At 44.1% G+C, this 14612-nt stretch overlaps 1 protein-coding gene across 1 annotated transcript in view; it reads right to left on the bottom strand.

Moving 5' to 3' along the window:
* The window catches only part of Kif13a (kinesin family member 13A), a 180770-nt gene that overhangs the window by 97235 nt on the left and 68923 nt on the right, over window positions 1-14612 (bottom strand).

Consider the following 14612-nt stretch of genomic DNA (forward strand, 5'->3'; position numbering starts at 1 on the left):
AGTGTTTTACGTCATAAAAGACTGAATTACACTCCCACGATTTCACCACTCCACCTACTTTATTTTAATGCTTTTACAACTGACTTAATTATAAAACTGCATCCAATTGACATCATGAACCCCAGATTCAAATTCAGTTTGGATACCTACACAAACATTCACTCTGGCCTTATGATACCCAAGTTCAAATGAACAGTATGAAACAACTGTTTGGCCAACGGACTGCGGAACATTGACTGCATTCCTGGCTTTTCTACACCCAGGCATAGTCCAGCTAAACGTCCTGCCCTGAGCAGGACTGAGCTTCAACCCTTCTCCCAGGGGATGCAGATCTGTCTTCCAGAAAAGGAGTCCCCACAACCTCCCTTTAATGGACCTCGTAATACCTGTCATCCCAGGGCCTTTTCCTGTCCCTTTGACCCACGCCAACTCCCCTTACTTTACTTGAAATGGTCAACAGAGGCTACTTTCCAATATTTAAGTATCTTTATACTGTTGCTCTCTGGAATCTCTATGAATTTATTTATTAGTTGCTTATATAAAAGGAGATTAATCATCCAAGTGTAGTGGTGCACACCTTTAAACCCAGTGACTGGGGAGGCTGAGGCAGGAGGACCTCAAGTTCAAGGTCACCTTGGGAAACTTAGCAGGACCCCTTGTAACACAAAGAGAAAGAGAAAGAGAGGGGGGTGGGGAGAGGGAGTGATGAGAGAAAAATAATTATTTATTTCCCATATATTAAGTTTCCATGCCTGCCTATCTTAATCTTTTGTGGTGTGGTATTAGGGATTGAACCCAGAAGCATGCGATCACTGAGCTACATCCCAGCCCTTTTTATTTTTATGAGAGGACCTCTCTAAATTGCTGGCCTCAAACTTGAGATCCTCCTGCATCAGCCTCCCAAGTTGCTGGGACTCCAGGTGTGAACCACTACCCCAGGGTCCATGACTAACTGGATACTGACGATTAGAGAGCTCCGAATTTATGTTTGCGGTGAGGCTGTTTAAAATGAAATGAAATCCACCCCAGATGCTGTGGGTCTTCCTGTAGGAATCATTGCCAATTCTGTGACAATTTCCTTTTTTTCTAACAGTTGATTGCTTAAAGTTGCTTTTTCTAATAAAAAGATGAAAATTTCATTTTAAGCCTGTGCTGCATAAAATCCAAATATTAAAAACCCACAAAGGACCCCAATGTATGAGAAGGCAACTGTTCTTTGTGGGCCAAATATCAACCTCTCTAGCTGAGGATGTCTTGAATTTCAAAATTCCTGAAAACAGGCATTTTAGCCTGGCAATCCCTCAAACCAGTCAAGTCGTATAGGTTATTATTTTAGTGTTTATAAGAAAGCAAGCCAAAGCCTGGGGATGTGAGTTATTTCCCTAAAACTCCTCAAAGTAAATAATTAAGAAAAATCTTTTTTTTTTTTTTTAACGCTTCAGCTAGTAGTAATTCCCAACCTTACTTCCACATGAGGCCTGAGACGGCACTTTGTAGCTCCCGTGGCACTCATGCACACAGGGTCCCTTCTGTGCCTCAGCTATGTGGGTCCCACTCTAATGGTGAGCTACTTTGTGGTCTGTGTACCTCACCATGCCTGACAACGTCCTGTCCAGACCAGTCACTGTGCATATATTTTTCTATTGTTTTTTCTTTTTAAATATTTTTTAGATGTTGATGAACTTTTATTTTATTCATTTATTTATATGCAGTGCCGAGAATCGAACCCAGTGCCTCACACATGCCAGGCAAGCGCTGTGCCACTGAGCCCTAGCCCCAGCCCTGTATATATATATATTTTTCAACTAATAACACAGAAAAGAGCATGGAACACAAGTGCGAACTCTGTGAATAAGCACAAGTGCAAGACACAGGATGGACTTTCAGATGTAAGTTTTGGGGGATCTGGGTTCCTTCGATGGTCAAACATGGGTTCAGTCACTAGATCAGCACTGGGGTCCTCTCTGGCACCAGCACGCCCTGGTTGCAGTGGACAAACAAGTACGGCCCCATCACGCGTAGTCTGTACTCTGCCCAGGAATTATGGCAACTGACTGTCACCAGAAAAATCACTTGTCACGACCAATTCTAGGGCAATTTTAAAGATGTTTTGGAAAACTTCTTTGTCTTAGGCAGTCTGATCATTTCCTTGCAATCTTGTTGATACACTAAATTATTCACAAATGATTATCCTTTTTTTTTTCATAGCCAAAATTTAATTAGAATTGAATGACACATAAGGAGACATGATTTTCTCAGGTCTTACGGTAGTCTTGATTTTCTAATTCAACATCCATTGACATTTCAAAAGACATAAAATCGGTTTTTTAAGAGTTATTCCTTTTTGTTCACTTCAAGAATTTTTTTCCAAAGTCACCACATTATATTAGAGAAACGTGTTATTTTAAGACTCTAACTCATTTCATTGGAATTCCTCAATATCTATTTAGTTATTCATTACAAGTCACTAGCATCTGGACTGGACAGTGAGAGATGGAGGATTTCTTAATGCATATGACTAAGGAAAAAATCAAACTGGAAACCACGTCTAAGTTTTATAATTCACCCACACCGACCAACATTGTGAGAACACTTTTTTCTTTTTAAACATCTATTCTTTAGTTGCAGGTGGACACAACACCTTTGCTTAGTTTTTATGTGGTGCTGAGGATCGAACCCAGTGCCTCACGACTGCTAGGCGAGACCTTTTGCTCTGAGCCCCACCCCCAGCAACCCCACCATCACCCTAGAACACTTTCTGTAAAGGGCTTCACACCTCCCCAACTAGCAAAAAGCCAGAGCTACAGCTGTTCTCCAGTCCTCCTTACAACCTGAGAGCCACTGTTGTCCTTGTTTTCAACAAAATTCCACCCCACCGTCTCAGAATCCCGCTGCTGCCTCCACTCAGGTGAAGGCTCTGGCCAGCGTTTAATTCCCTGGAGCTTGCCACACACCTGCTGCACCTCCGTCTGCCTCTTAACAACGTGAGCATGCACGTGAACCACTGAACACCTAGTAAAGTTACCAAAACGGCATTTAATAAGACACGTGTTGAGTGACACTCTGTGGCAATGGAGCCCCAGCACTCACGAGCAGGATGCACCAGAGTCAAATTCCACTCTTTTCAGCAAAATTCAATTTACAATTTAAATATATGGAAGCAGTATCTTCTATGTTTCCTGGAGGAGTAGAAGGCACGGGCATTCTAAGGAACATCACCTATAATTGTTTTTCTGGTCCCTAAAAAACAAAAGCAAAGGCACTTCCAATGGTGTCACCTCTGTGCCCTTCCAAGAATCCCTTCCTAGCTCTATGCTTTCCTGTGTTCTCCACGTGCAAAATGCTTCTTCTAGAAAGCAATCTGCAAACACCCGCTTGCCACCTCTTTCGGTTTTTTTTTTTTTTTTTTTTTTTTTTGCTAGAGGGAACTCAGAGATGTTCCTAGTTATGTTTCGTGTCCTCTAGTTGCTTACGATCTAGCGAGGAAGACAAAACAGCAAAGCATTATTCCTGAAGATGCACATGTTGTTTCTAAAGCTACTTCAGTACCTCCCGCATCTTCCCAGGCACAGTGTGGTTAAGCTAATACTCAGGTCCATATAGCTTCATTTGATGTGAAGAAACACTTTGAATAGACACATCAGATTTCTGCAGTGAGTCCTGTGTCAACTGCTTTCTTCATTAAACTCTTCCAATGTCCTCTCAAATGTCACTCCCTTATGAAAACTTTATTTAAGGATACTGCTTCTTATTACTCTGGATCCCATACCTGCCTGACAAGATTTCATGTGTGTGTGAACGTGTGTGTATATGTACACATCTACGTAAGATTCCCTTTGTTCTACGTTATTAGTTCCTAGAGGACAAAGTCTTGGTTTTCCTAATCTTTCACTATTATGCCAAACAAAAGTACTCTGAGAATTTACACCTTAGAGGAACTTGCTGATGAATTACCTCTGAATTAATCCTGTAAAACTGTATTTTCACATATAATCACTGCTTCAAATAACAGCACAGAGCAGTGAGTGCAAATCCTCAGGGGCCTGGCCAGACTTGAAGAGGTCACTTCTGCTACACGAGTGAAAAGACTGGTGTCCCCTGTAGTCAGTATTTGTGTTCACTGGGTCTCAGTGCTTTGCCCAAAACACAGGCGCAAGCCGCCCATTCATCTGAATATGTCTCTCTGGTCAGCCACCCCCACAGGTCACTGGGCCCCACCACTGACCACGAACTCCTCCAGGTATACTGAGCGCAGTGAGACGCTGAAGGAGAAAATGAGAAACTGGAGAACTGTGCAATCCCTTTCTTCTACCTGTCACCTCCCTGGCCAGCGAGGCGTACCTCACCCTTGTACCTTGTATTAGTTCCTAGAGGACAAAAACTTGTTTTCCAAACGCCACCTCCTCCAACACCTCTTTGACTTCCGCTGTCGAGTAATTCTCCCCTTCTCTGTGCTACCTTGGCCAACAGCTGCACCACCCAATACACACTTACCGACCTGGAGAAGTGCACGCAGCACAAGAAGAGGGGATTGTGGGAACTTAAGCAAAACGCCTAATACAATCCTCGGCACGGAGCTCAGCTCAGGGGGCGCCTGCACCCCTACCCACACTAACATCAACCGCCAGGCCTCCTCCACAGCCGCCGCCCGCGGGCATTCCTTAGGCACCACCAGCCTAAGGGCTTCGCCCGCTCACCCAGCTGGGAGGTTTCCTGAGCCAGCGACTGTGCAGGACACAGTAGGTAGGTGCTCTGTATTTACTGGATTAAATACACAGAGAAAAGTGAACTGGCAAAGAAAAAAGAAGAGTTGTTACAGACTGTTTAGTTCTGCGTCAAAATATCCATGCAACACACGCACTTCCCGGCTCCTGAATCCAAAATTCAAGGGGCTTCCCTGGAGGATGCGTCTGCCCTGAGGCCTCGCCCTGCTCTGTGAAGGAGCATCTCTCTCCTCTACACTGTCCCCATCCTCTCTGAACAAGGGGCCCACTGTCCCCATCTGCGGACCCAGCTGCCGCTTGCTGCTCGCTCTCCCACTCTCCACTTGGAAAGCTCTGCCGAGATCTCCCTGCAAATCCCCCTTTCTCCAGTTGTAGGGATACTGGTTCGTCAATGTCCTGTTTTGTGGTTTCTTCTCCACTGTCGATCTGCAAGACTACACTTACAAGACAATGAACGCACTATGTTTCATTTCCCCTTGAAATTTCCCTTCTAATGCCATGCTTCAATACTCGTCTCATTTCCATCTCTTTCCCCTAACATCTGAGACGTGAAGAGTCGTTTAACAATGAAGAGCTGCACTTCACTCACCATGGAAAAGCTGGACTGAAATCACACAGGAAGCCCCACACCAAAAACCTGCCCATCTCGGGACTGTCTGACCCGCGGCTGTTGGCAAATGTCACTCAGGCAGCACAGACTCTGGCCTGTGGGAACGTGTCTGCCAAGGGCCACAGAGAAGGAGCGCCAGGGCCATCACCCTTGCTGCTAGTTAGCTCTATTGACAGACCTACCTTCCTGTTGATAATCTGTCAAGTAACTGCTGTCTTTCTGTGATGTCATTAATCATTTCCTTTATATATGTCTCTATCTACAAACCAAACAATGTCTTGGGTTACACAGTCGACACTGCCCGACTGCGAAGGTGTCAATGCATCTCAGAGATTCACAGCAAACTGGCATCATCCTGAACTCAGTGAATTCACAACAGCTTCAGCAGGCAACTATGCTGTGAAATTACTGCTCTGGAATGTGGTTCGAAGTCCTCAATGTGCAGAGAAAATTCCCTTCAAAGAACTCATCCATGCTTGTATTCATTTATAAATTTGAAAACAGGAAAGAGTTCTCTCAGATTCTAGACAACATTATAAAAACAGAGCTTCCATTTAACACTATGTACATGTAAACTAATGGTGCTTAAGCAACGAAGCAATGACTCAATTCTGACTCTTTCAAATACTGTACGCCTTTCATGTTTAATCCTTCCTTGAGCATTTGCATTATCTGTCTCTCTGGTAGCTGAGGGCTGTCACAAATGCACAATCTGTGGTTATTTCTCATTCTTCCATGCTCTGATTACTTCTCAAAAATCTAGCTACTCAAAGTACTTCTCCACCAGCACATTCAAAAGGTAATGTGAATATTTTCAAACACAGAATATCCCTTCTTCAACAAACAGCCAAAAAGGTAAGCGGCAAGTGTCTAAGCAAATACTATATTATTCTACCCACCATCTCTGACAAATGGCTACTGAGGCTCATTATAAAAGAAAAATAAAACTCAGTCACCCAGACATTACCTACCATGAAGGATACCTGGGTCGGTCTAGGGCATGCACTCAAGACCTTCCGTCATGAGCCCATCTCCCCTTCTGGACCAGGTCAGCACACCCAGCCAGAGAGAAGGAAGCTGGGCTGATCCAAGGCCCCAGGTCCCCAGAGCCTAAAGAAGGCAGCTCAGGGGCTGTAAATATTGACTCTCAGTCCGCTCACACGAGAAGGAGCTGTCACGGAGGTCACTCTGTGGGGGATGATTCCAGGACTCTACAGGGTCCAGGAGGCTTTCGCTGTTCTGGATAGGGAGATGGAAATCTTTTCCTTTTGGGACTCATAACCCGAGAACCTGGTACCCCACTGGCTGCACCTAGAGGCAGCCATAGGCATAAAGCCATGAGGGAGACATGGGCTCTGACACAGCCAGGCACAAGGAAAGCAGAGGGAGGTAAGCCCGGAGAAACATCAAAGATAGAAACAGCACCTACAAAAATAAATAAAACCTTGGGAAATGTTTTGAAATGTGGTTTAGGACAAAGTGTGGTAAATTATATCACTGTTCGAAATTACTCACTGCCGTCCCGTAGAGGACCACCTGTTCCCACCTATTGCCATGTGACCTTTTAGTACCTGGAGTAAAGAGGGGGAATATAATTCCTGACCCTACTCATAAGAGGCTTGGTCCTGTGACTTGCTCTGGCCAATCAGTTGCAAAGTCTGACTGGCAGTTCTGAGCAACAGCTTTACCTTCAGCCACCACCTGGTGTGCCCCACCCCCATCATATAGCAAGTCCTAGTCAGGGACTGTCCTTGAGACTGAAGCCCAGACTAAAGTCACATGGTGCACAGTCACAGTCAACCTCAGCTGACATGTGACAACAGAGAATAGACTTTTGTGGTCTCAAGCCACTGAATGTTTAAGGTTGTTACTGCTGCATCGCCTAGCATAAGCTGGCTCGTGCAAAGCAGCTACTGTAAGGTAGATGGTTCCACTCGGCAGTCTATCCTGCATCCTGCAGCCAGGCGAATTTCTTGCATGCGCGGTTTTGATCACGTAACTTTTCAATACAAAAATCCTAAATGATCTTCATAGCCCACCAGCTGAAGATCTGACTCCAAAATCCTCCATAAGCTACTGCTGTCTCAGCTTTTAAGACACTACTGTCCCTTTCACCTGCCTTGTACTCTAACCAGAGTGCGCAGTGCGTTCCTGACACATCAATTACTGGCTTGTTTCTGTCCCTTACTACCATCTTGATTCCTGTCCTAAATTCGGCTCTTGGAAACCTTGCCTGTGCTTGGAAGGCTTCCTGAAGTTCCCGAGTTGCTACGAATTCTTTCTTCCTCTGAAGTCGCAACAGACTGAAGTTGTGCCCAGGGACATCTACCATAATCTGCCCTCTGTTCCTTGGACCTCGATGAGTGATCATCCTCACTGCATTAAGAGTTCTGGCGAGCAGAAACTCCTAGTCCAGCTGCCTCTTGAGCCCCAGGACCTCCCCGACACCTCTCGCAAGAAGTCCTCATTTACTGTTTGCCTACTCAACGAATCTCAAATGGATCAGTAACGAGATCGGCAAGGCTATGGTACCACGCAGTTCACGGGCTGCGGCCCTCCTGGGCAGGCACAGGGGCAGGGGCGAGGGAACAGCAGAGCTGAAGGCCAGATGCTGGCACAACCTCTGATCCCAGCCCTGGGTTTGCTCTCGAGTAGCTGAACAATAGGAAGATGATGCAAGCCACATGTCATTCAAAATGTCCCCATACACACATTGGAAGTAAAGAGATAGAATGATTTTAATAACATTTCACTTAACCCAGTATATCCAAAATATTTCTCTAACGTTCAAAGTTTCTCCCCTGGAGCAAGTTTTAGAAATCTGGCGTGGGCTTCACATTCACCACACATCTCATTTCTCACCAGGCACATATCGCAGGCCTCAGAGCCACATGGGGCTAAACGGCTGCTGCACTGAATGGTGCACGTCCAGAATTTGCTTCCCGAGAGGCCTGGTGCTTTGTTGTCGGAAATTCAATCAGCAAAACAGAGAGGGAGGGCAGTCAAGACCGAGAGCAGACTGAACACCCACAGCTCAGCAGGCAGAGCTGGGCCGGGCTGCCCTTGCTCTCTGAGCAAGTTTTGCAAAGGCAGGTTTCGGGTGTACAGGGTGAATCTCCTTAAAGGATGCGGCCTTCGGGAGGATGAGGCCTTGGGGAAGGGGCAAGTTTATTTTGCTCTGTTGTTAATATCTTCAGCTCCCAATTGTGTCAACAAAGTAGACACATAACAGCAGGATCAAACACCTTGAGGTGGAGCAGGTTCTAACCCACTTACAAATAAAAGAAAGGGAAAACCCTGCTGGAGCACACTGTAGTCCTGGGACTCTATCATGCTCTGTCCTCTGCCCCTTGGACCCCGATGCGTGAAGAGTTCTGGCGAGCAGAAACTCCTGGGGACTGGGGAGGCGGTGGCAGCAGGATCACAGGCTCAGGGTCAGCCTGGGCAACTTTCAAGACCCTGTCTCAAAATAAAAACAAAAAGGACTAGGGGTGTAGTTCAGTGGTAAAGAGTCTTGGGTTCAATCCCCCAGTATGGAAAATATCAAAAATTGAATTCACAAGATTGAAAAAAAAAAATCATGAGTTTAAAAATGAATAAACTGGGTTAAAATGATTCTAAACAAAGTGATTTTGCAGATATTTACATTTTCCTCAAAACTCTGCCTTCTCACCCCCTGACTTACCCTTTACACCCAACAAAGAATCTCCCCTGCTCCCTCTGTGCCACTTCCTGCCAAAATCCCAAGCTGATCTGAAGGTAGATAAACTGAGCAGCCATTTCCCTCTATCTCTTGGGCCTCTAGGACAGAAACCTTGGATTACTTCTGCAGTCACAGGGAGCAGGAAGGACACACCTACTTCAACTCTTGACAATTACATGGCAAAGGTTCCTTATTGTCTTTAACTACAGAAGAGGAATGGAGCAGGCATCTCCATGTTTGGCCCAAAACCTTTTCTTCTTCTTCTTAAGGGAAGCAGAACTCATTCCCAGAAACACTGCAGGAAGTGCCTTTGGTCAAAGTATCAAAAGGTATGCACACTGCCTGAAATACATGTTCCCCCAGGCAGGAGCACAACCTCATAAAATGGGATACTTATCAAAGAGAAAAGTCCTGGGATATGGTGAACACGACCTATACCGACACACCTTTGTCTAAATTTCCCTTTTCATTTTGGCATGCAATATTACACAGGCATATTACACAAAACATTAAACAAAATGTTTTAAGTCTAGCTTTTAAAAGCCAATACAACAGTTAGAAAACATATCTCTCAGGAACAAAAGAATCCTATACTGGAGAGAAGTATAAGGATTCTCAACCCAGCCATAGCAGCAGGATTTTTTGTGTGTGTGTGTGTGTGTGTGTGTGTGGTAGTGGGGATTGAACCCAGAGGTGCTTAACAACTGAGCTACATCCCCAGCCCTTTTTTTAAATTTTAAGACAGGCTCTTACTAAGCCCAGCTGAGGCTGGACTTGAACTTGTGATCCTCCAGCCTCAGCCTCCCCAGCTGCTGGGATTACAGGTGTGTGTAGGAGACCAACCTTGCATGTGACTGAGTCACACTCCCCAGCAGGGCCGTGAGGCGCTCAGTCACAGAAATGTGGCAGAGCTTTCCCCACCCCTTCTTGGGTTCGAGGGACGGTGTCTCGTGCATGGGTGTGCCTTGCTACAGCCCCATGGTGAAGCTATGCTCACCTGTTCCTTTGTAATCCAACCCCTTGCCCTGTTTAGGATAGAACGTTCCATGGAAGTGCCTTGTGTCCCCTTCTCTTACTGTGCCCTTGGGTGTGGCCTACCCAGGTGTCAGTCAACCTGCTGTCAGTGGACATCATGAAGATATAGACTCAGCCCCCTGAAACCTGACCCCTTGCCTCATTTGAATAGCTTCTCCTCAATAAAAGGGGTCAGCGCATGCTCTCGCGCTCTCTTCCTGTGGACCCTTAAGGTCAGAGGGGCCGTCACAGCGACCCCAAAGAAAAGGGTATTTGTCTCTTGTGGGGTTATTTTGTGCAGCCCAGTCAGCCCAGTTTACCTGGAGTGACCCCTGAGCCTTTTAGTCTCGAAAACAGAACCCGGCAGGTGTGCACCTCCACGCCCGGTCGGCAGCCCCACTGTTAACTAGCAGATCTCTTCTTCATTGTCAGTGGCTCTCCCTCCTCTTCCCCCTGCCACAGCAGGATGAGTCCCATCAGCACTTAGAACAACTGTTAGATAACTGCTGAATCTTCACCCATCACAGAGGAAGTAAGTGCACATCACAGCTTGGTGATGGCTACTATCTGCCATAGTCGCATGATTATCGACACAATTTCCACAACTGTTCCAACAGATTATGTGAATGTTCCTTGGAAAGATCACAAATCAGGGGCTGGGGATGTGGCTCAAGCGGTAGCGCGCTCACCTGGCATGCGTGCCGCCTGGGTTCGATCCTCAGCACCACATACAAACAAAGATGTTGTGTCCGCCAAAAACTAAAAAAAATAAATATCAAAAAATTCTCTCTCTCTTAAAAAAAAAAAAGAAATTTAAAGAAGAATCACAAATCAACCTCAAGAGGATCTACATGGTGAGTCTACCCCTTCCAGGTCAGGCCAGGGTGACGTGCACAGAGGGATCATCAGGGCCCAGGCCAGCCAGGTGGCTGGGTCCTCCTGAGGATGGATTCAGCCCAGCAAGCTTTCTCCAGCCTGGTCTCTGGCAAAGTGGCTCCGTCCATCGCGGAGGGACTAATAACCTTGCTGGACTTGAACCTTCTTTCTCCTGTGCTGGTGGGAGTCCTCCTGCCCCAGCCGGCCCAGCTGCCTCCCTGCCTTTCGTCCTCTTCCTCTTCCTCCGTTGGTTCAACAGTCCTGGAGCAGGTCCCGTGAGCTGTGGGTACTGACTTTGGGGACCATTGGTCTTTTTAATGAGTGTATAGTTTTGCCTTTTCCAGAGGATCACAGAGATGGAACTGCACATGGTACAGCCTTTTCAGACTGGCTCTTTCACTTAGCCACACGCGTTTAAGGCCCTTCCATGTGTGTTCATGGACATAGAGAGCTCATTTCCTTTTTATCAGTGAGCAATATTCCATTGCATGGAAGTTCTAGTGTTGGCTTACCCTACACCTACGGAAGGACATCTTGGTTGCTTCCAGGCTTTAAAAAATAGGACTGAAGCTGTTGTGTGGGATTTTGAACAGACATGCTTCATCTCATTTGGGTAAATAACTCAAGTGACGCTGGGTTGTATGAAGAGAATACGGCTGGCTCCGTAAGAAACTGCAGCGGCTGTGTCACTTGTCACTTTCACCAGAGTTCCCGATGCTCCATACCCTTCCAGCTTGGATGCTGTCAGATTTTTCGATTTTAGTCATTTTAATAGGCAGGTAGTGACATCTCATTGTTTTAATGTGCATTTCTCTCTATGATGTTGAACATATTGTTACACATTTATGTGCCACCTGTAAGTATTCTTTGGTGAGATGTCTATTCAGATCTTTGGCTCATTTTTAAATCAAGTTGTTGTTTTCTTACTGCTGAGCTTTAAAAGTTCATTGTATATAAGTCCTTTATCAGGTGTGTTTTACAAAATTTTTTTAGTTTGTAGATTGTTTTCACTCTCTCAATGTCTTTGGCAGAGGAGTGTTTACTTTCAATCAAGTTCCACTTATTAGTTTTGCTCCCATAGAACATGCTTTTGACATTCTGTCTAAATGATCATCACCAAACCCAGGATCAACTAAATTTTCTCTTTTGTTATCTTCTAGAAGTGTCATAATTTTTGCATTTTATATTTAGATCTATGATCCACTTTGAGTTAATTTTTATGAGGAATGTAAGGTTTGTGTTTACTTCTTTTATGTGGATATCTAGTTGTTCCCACACCATTTGTTTTAACATTTTAATATTTTCTGCCAACTTACCTTCCAGTTATTTAATTCTCTCTTCAGCTGGAGTTACTTGCTGTTAAACCCTAATAATAAGTCCTTAATTTTGATTTTGGGTTTTTCGGATTGAGAATTTCTATTGGGTTGTTTTCCAAACGTTTGTATAATTTTTAGTTCTCTTGAACATTCTTCAATCTATTGTTTTATCTCCTTAAACATAATAAGTATATCTATTTTAAAGTCTGTGTCTATTCATTTGAACATTTGAGGTAAAGTATAAAAAGTATTTCTACTTTTTATTTTTCTGCTAGCTCTTGTTTTATGTCACATTATTTTGTCATACATCTTCTTTATCTTTGGTTTTGTGCTGGATATTGCTCTTTGTGTGTGTGTGTGGGGGGGGGGGTGCTGGGGAATGAACTCAGGGTCTCACGTATGCTATGCAAGTGCTCTACCTTTGAGCAAAACCCTCAGTCCCAGACATTATTTTTTTTAATATGTATTTTTTAGTTGTAGTTGAACACGATACATTTATTTATTTATTTTTACTTATTTTCATGTGGTGCTGAGGATTGAGCCCAGGGCCTCACATGTGCTAGGCAAGCACTCTACCACTGAGCCACAACCCCAGCCCCAGATACTGTACTTTTAAAAATGTTTGTGGAATCCTGAATGACTTAGGGTTATACCTGCTTCTCTCAGTACTTGTGGGCACCTGCATCTGGTAGTGAAGTATTACTAGATGAAGTTCTAGAAGGAAGTGAAAATTTAGATGAACTTTGATCCAATTTTACAGCGTGAGATTTCCTGGATCACACAAATAACTTACAGCTCCTTGGCAATCCATGTGAGGGCTGATTTACTTTTATTTCTCATTCATAACCCAAGTCTGAATCTCAATCCATTTTATCAACCAAAAGAACAGGGAGATTACCAAGGACCCCACTCTGGCAGGACATGGACTCTAACACTTCAGTCCCCCCGGGTCTCACATAACTGTTGGCAAAACTGCTGTGGCTAGAAATCATTTATTCCTTTGAAAAACACAACCCAAAATACTATGTTCATCCAAATTTTTACTTCCTTTTAGAACTTCATCTAGTAATTCTTCACTAAATTTAGAAAATCTCCAATGCCATTAAGCACAGGTTTTTAAACAATTTCTCTACTTCTAATAATCCTTCCAGTAGGAGAGGTGACACTGATTACCTAATCTAATTTGTCATTTTTTATTTTATTTTATTTTATTTTTTTTGGTATTGGGGATTGAACCCAAGGGTGCTTACCCACTGAGCCACACCCTCATCCCTTTTATTATTTTATTTTGAGACAGGGTCTTGCTAAATTACTCAGGGCTGCACTAAGCTACTGAGGCTGGTCTAGAACTTGCAATCCTCCTGCTTCAGCCTCCCAAATTGCTGAGATTACAGATGTGTACCACTGTGCCTGGCTCTTAATTTGTCATTTCTCACTGTAAAAGTCAGAACAAGAACTTTCATCCTATGAATTTCACACATATTTTGTCTCTGTGGCTTTTAATACAATTGATTTTCTATTATCGTGGGCATGTATTCCTACCTCCATTAGAAGGCCAAGATTGAGTCTAATCTGTGCAGCAACTGTCCCTGCCTGGAATAATTATTTGTTAGATCAAATAATCCTGTCTTTTCTGATGTCTTTGCTGATTATTCATGCCAAAATCACATTGTTTTAAATAAATTTAAAAAAAAATTTTTTTGAGTTGGGGGTCTGTGTTGCCCAGGCCCCAAAGTCCTGGCTCAAGTGATCCTCCTGCCTCAGTTTCCCGGGGAGCAGGGGCTACTGGCATGCACCACCAGCACCAGCACAAATTCCATTCTTCTATAAGCATGGTCAAAAGCATCGTTCCTTTCCTGTTTGTTTGCAACATCCTGTGTCATTTTAAATGTTATTCTATCGCATCATGTATTTGAATTCAAATCGATCTTTATTCTTTCCAGATGTGCCTTATAGTGCATGTCTACATATATATACTTAAAATACACATATTTTGTATGTATTAAATATTTAAAAGCTATATTAACATGACAACGGAACATTAATTTCATCTTGAAAATTTTGTGACACTTCTTAGAAACTCTTGACAAGAACACTTAGCAAAACGGAGGTTGCTAGCCACAGGATAGAAAGTCACCAGAACACTTCTGTGTGTAACGTGATAGTGATCTCGCAAAAACAATTTTGTGCCTCTTTTCAATTTCAGTTCTTCTTCTTCACTAAGCAGCAGTATATGGAATTGTTCAGTATTTTCCTGCTCCCCCGCCCCTCCAGCCCCCGTGGGGAAAGAAGTCAATATATCATGAGATTGATGGTATGTTTTGAAATTTCTGGGAACCAGTGGTAAGGGAAAGAAGGGCTACATAAGG

Source organism: Marmota flaviventris, chromosome 6 (genome assembly GCF_047511675.1).
Source record: "Marmota flaviventris isolate mMarFla1 chromosome 6, mMarFla1.hap1, whole genome shotgun sequence".
NCBI lineage: Eukaryota > Metazoa > Chordata > Mammalia > Rodentia > Sciuridae > Marmota > Marmota flaviventris.